Source organism: Mytilus trossulus, unplaced genomic scaffold (genome assembly GCF_036588685.1).
Source record: "Mytilus trossulus isolate FHL-02 unplaced genomic scaffold, PNRI_Mtr1.1.1.hap1 h1tg000981l__unscaffolded, whole genome shotgun sequence".
Lineage (NCBI taxonomy): Eukaryota > Metazoa > Mollusca > Bivalvia > Mytilida > Mytilidae > Mytilus > Mytilus trossulus.
In genome coordinates this window covers 40,061-45,039 of record NW_026963583.1, presented here as the reverse complement: position 1 = coordinate 45,039, position 4,979 = coordinate 40,061, and positions in this window count along the sequence as shown.

Sequence of the window (4,979 nt, the reverse complement as noted above, 5' to 3'; positions counted from 1 at the left end):
ATTACGATATTTCTCCCCTCGAGACAGTTAATTTTTATTATATAAAGCACGAAGCTTGCCGAGCTCTTTAAAAAAACAAAATTTAACCGTCGATAGTGGAGAAATATCAAAATACACGAGTTATAGTGTCGGAATTTGTTTCTCGAATGCTTTTTATCGTTCTTTTTCAAATATTTTCAGAAACCTGTGTTCTTTATATGCGACGTCATCAGGCATTGTCGCCTTTTTTCATGACGTCACATTAGGAAAATTCAGAAAAACATTTTGACGTCATAATCAAATTTCGACTAATCAGTTGTCGAGAACAGATTTTTCACTAGTGAGGAGAAATATTTTTCTCACACCGCTCAGGATATTTGAAAATAGTACCAAATTAGAGAAAAATAAAACAACAATTCATATTGGAATACTTATCCCAAACTGAATTAATATATTGACGTGAATAGCCAAATAATGTTCACTTAAATTCATAACAGTGTAACTCAATTCATATAGTTATGTCTATGTAATTATTAATAATAGGTCAAGTTATATATAAATATACCTACCAACTCATCAAATTTAGCATTAATCCAAGATTCCATGTTCTGAAAAAGGAAGTGTAGTTTGATAAATAATATGCTACGATTAGGGTTACAAAAATAAATATAGTATCAGACACTCCACTTACATTTGTTTCAGTGAAACAGTATGTATTGAACTAAACATGTTCTTAGTTTGAACACCAGATTCAAATTCATGATCACCATGCAATGTTAAATTCCTTGTTTTAACATGTTTAAGTCGTAATTCTTTACTTAACATTTGCAGTTTCCTTAATCCGTTGACAGTTCTCAGTTTGTAGATTTCATCACCATGTTAGGATTGTGAAATTGTCGTCAGCAAGATTAAAACCACAATAAAGCGATTGTTTGGTTTGCTTGATAAATTTCATTGATTCATATGTGTTTGAATATGTTTGTCAGAATAAGAAACAACAAGGATAGTTGTCAAACTTCTGTCAGCGTCCTTCTCATCACCTTAACCTACACCTCCGGACGCAAGATTTACTGATAGCGTCACGATAAAGTATATTTTACTGTTTCACATACGTTTGACTTATTCTTGAAAACTATCTGATAATTATTCTACTGAAAAATGAAAAAAAAAGTGTTTATAGGACTGAAAAATGACAAAATGATTTAAGGAAGTGAAAAATAAGAAAAAAACGTTGATACTGAAAATGAGAGAAATGCTTAATACTAAAACATGACAGACAATTTCAGTATTGATAAATGACTGACATTTTTAATACTTAAAACTAACTGAAACTTTTAATACTGCAACCTTTGTGAACATATGCACATAATTATTTGTTCTGAAAAGCTATATGTACTAATCGATAATATGTTTACCAGCACTGTATATTTAGTGGCATTAAAAGTACATGTTAACGAAATGTAAATACCTTGTAGTGTAATTATTTTTGAGAACATGTGACAACAACCAAACTAAATATAAAGCAATCATTCGTGTTGAAGGGAACCAACAAAATATTTATGTAAAACTGTCCTTGTGTATACATTGGTTGAGTTGTAAAATATTGCCTAACAGGAAGTTGATGCATAACAGATCTACATCAAAGTGATGGAAATCACTCATGGAAAGATTGGAACAGTAGTTTGCATAATTCCATATCGGTATGGCATGTACAAACAAAAACATTAATAAAGCACTATTTCTGACAATTGCTTTATAAACAAAGTGCTTTTCCAGTGTGAAGATAAAATGAGCGCAATTCAACACTTAATTTCCCCATTGTTTTGTAAACTGCAGTTTTCACCTTAAGAACAAATTGTTCCCTGTATTGAACATGCTTTTAAAAAAATGCAAATCAAAAATCCAACTAGTAAATTTTACCAACTATCCTTGTAAGACATATTAAAGACCATCATATAAACTTAAGCTAAGAACTTTAGAGTGTCAATAAAAATAGTCCAAACAAGTTTGATTATTTTAGCATTTTTTAAGTTGAAACAGAGATGATAAGACACTGAAGATTAAAGTTTTAGAGAGCTGTTTGATCTATGTTTAGGGTATTTTTTAGCACAGGGCATTGGAAATTCAAATTTGCAAGATTTATAAACTTTAATCATGTTTTCGAGAGAGAAAAAAAATATTAGAAATTTTGATTCTATACACTCTTCTGCACAGGCATTGCTGATGTACATTAGGTTAATTACTTATATTGGTAACGTTTTTTAACAAAAAAGGAAATGATGACTATGTGATTATTGATAATAAAAAAAATCAATAAAACATATATTCAAATAAATCATTATTGAAGAGTTCAATGAAAACAATGGTAGTCATAAGAGTAGTAAAAAGTAACTGACCTGATATTAGTAAGGATTAGTACTGATTGATCTTCCTCTATCGTTTAAAATGATCGACCTTCCTCCTTCCATTTATTACATTCTTCCTGTTCCTTTTCTGACGTCAAGGGAATGAAGGAGGAATGTATCCTCTCAAGAGGAAAGATAAAGATATGTGGCACCAAAAGGACGGAGGAAGATCTGCGTCGTGAAGCGGAAGGAGAAGGATGTGTTGTGATAAGAGGAAGGAGAAAGGTAAGTGTTAACAAGAGGAAGAAAGGAAAGGGGAGAAGGCAGGTGTGTTGTAAAAGAAAAGGAAGGATGATTCCTCCTTTCGCATCCTTCCTCTTATAACCGTGTGTAAAAAAAAGTCTTAAATTCAAATAATCGACACTCAGAAAGTTGATGCACATGAGATCTAAAAAATGCTATATGTGAAATCATCAATCTTTTCCAGATTCTAATTTGCAAGATTTAAAATCTGTAATCATGTTTTCGAGAGAAAACAAATAATAGTAGTAGAAATTCTGATTGCATACACTCGTCTGCATAGGCATTGTGGGTGTACATTGAGTTAATAACTTATGTTGATAGCGTATTTTAACAAAAATGTAATGACTAAGTGATCATATATAGTCAACAACTCATTTTATAAAAAAAGAATACAGTTAAATTATACGTATAAGGATACGAAAATGTATATATCACAATGAAAACCTCCTTTATTGCAAATCATTTGTGTTTCCCAAAATAAATAAATGATTCATTCAAATAATTCATTATTAAAGAGTTCAATGAAAACAATGGTAGTCATAATAGTAGTACAAACTTACTGACCTGATATTGATAAGACTTCGTACCATTTGAACTTCCTCTCTCGTTTTATATGATCGACCTTCCTCCTTCTATTTATGACGTTTGACATTCTTCCTCCTTCCTTTTCTGACGTGAAGGAAGGAAGGAGGAATCTATCCTATCAAGAGGAAGGATAATGGAGTGTAGCGCAAAGAGAAAGGCTGAAGGTCGGCAGCGAGAAGCGGAAGGAGATGGATGTGATGTGATAAGCGGCAGGAGGAAGGTATGTGGTTACAAGAAGAAGAAGTAAAAGGGAAGGAGGCAGTTGTGTTTTAAAAGAAAAAGGAAGGATGATTCCTCCTTTCGCAGGCTTCCTCCTGTTACTGCGTGTAAAAAGTCTTAAATTTAAGAAATCGACATACAGGAAGTTGATGCTTATCAAATCTTAAAAATGCTTTATGTGAAATCATAAATCTTTGCCAGATCCAAATTTGCTAGATTAAAAAACTCTAATGATGTTGTCGAGAGGAAAAAAAATAGTATAAATTCTGATTCCATACACTCTTCTGCATAGGTTTTGCTGATTTACATTAGGTTAATTACTTATGTCGATAACGTATTTTAACAAAAAGGCAATGACTAAGTGATCATTTTTAGTCAACAACTCGTTTTATAAAAAAAAGAATACAGTTAAATTATACGTATAAGGATACGAAAATGTATATATCACAATGAAAACCTCCTTTATTGCAAATCATTTGTGTTTCCCAAAATAAATAAATGATTCATTCAAATAATTCATTATTAAAGAGTTCAATGAAAACAATGGTAGTCATAATAGTAGTACAAACTTACTGACCTGATATTGATAAGACTTCGTACCATTTGAACTTCCTCTCTCGTTTTATATGATCGACCTTCCTCCTTCTATTTATGACGTTTGACATTCTTCCTCCTTCCTTTTCTGACGTGAAGGAAGGAAGGAGGAATCTATCCTATCAAGAGGAAGGATAATGGAGTGTAGCGCAAAGAGAAAGGCTGAAGGTCGGCAGCGAGAAGCGGAAGGAGATGGATGTGATGTGATAAGCGGCAGGAGGAAGGTATGTGGTTACAAGAAGAAGAAGTAAAAGGGAAGGAGGCAGTTGTGTTTTAAAAGAAAAAGGAAGGATGATTCCTCCTTTCGCAGGCTTCCTCCTGTTACTGCGTGTAAAAAGTCTTAAATTTAAGAAATCGACATACAGGAAGTTGATGCTTATCAAATCTTAAAAATGCTTTATGTGAAATCATAAATCTTTGCCAGATCCAAATTTGCTAGATTAAAAAACTCTAATGATGTTGTCGAGAGGAAAAAAAATAGTATAAATTCTGATTCCATACACTCTTCTGCATAGGTTTTGCTGATTTACATTAGGTTAATTACTTATGTCGATAACGTATTTTAACAAAAAGGCAATGACTAAGTGATCATTTTTAGTCAACAACTCGTTTTATAAAAAAAAGAATACAGTTAAATTATACGTATAAGGATACGAAAATGTATATATCACAATGAAAACCTCCTTTATTGCAAATCATTTGTGTTTCCCAAAATAAATAAATGATTCATTCAAATAATTCATTATTAAAGAGTTCAATGAAAACAATGGTAGTCATAATAGTAGTACAAACTTACTGACCTGATATTGATAAAACTTCGTACCATTTGAACTTCCTCTCTCTTTTTATATGATCGACCTTCATCCTTCCATTTATGACGTTTGACATTCTTCCTCCTTCCTTTCCTGACGTGAAGGAAGGAAGGAGGAATCTATCCTATCAAGCGTAAGGATA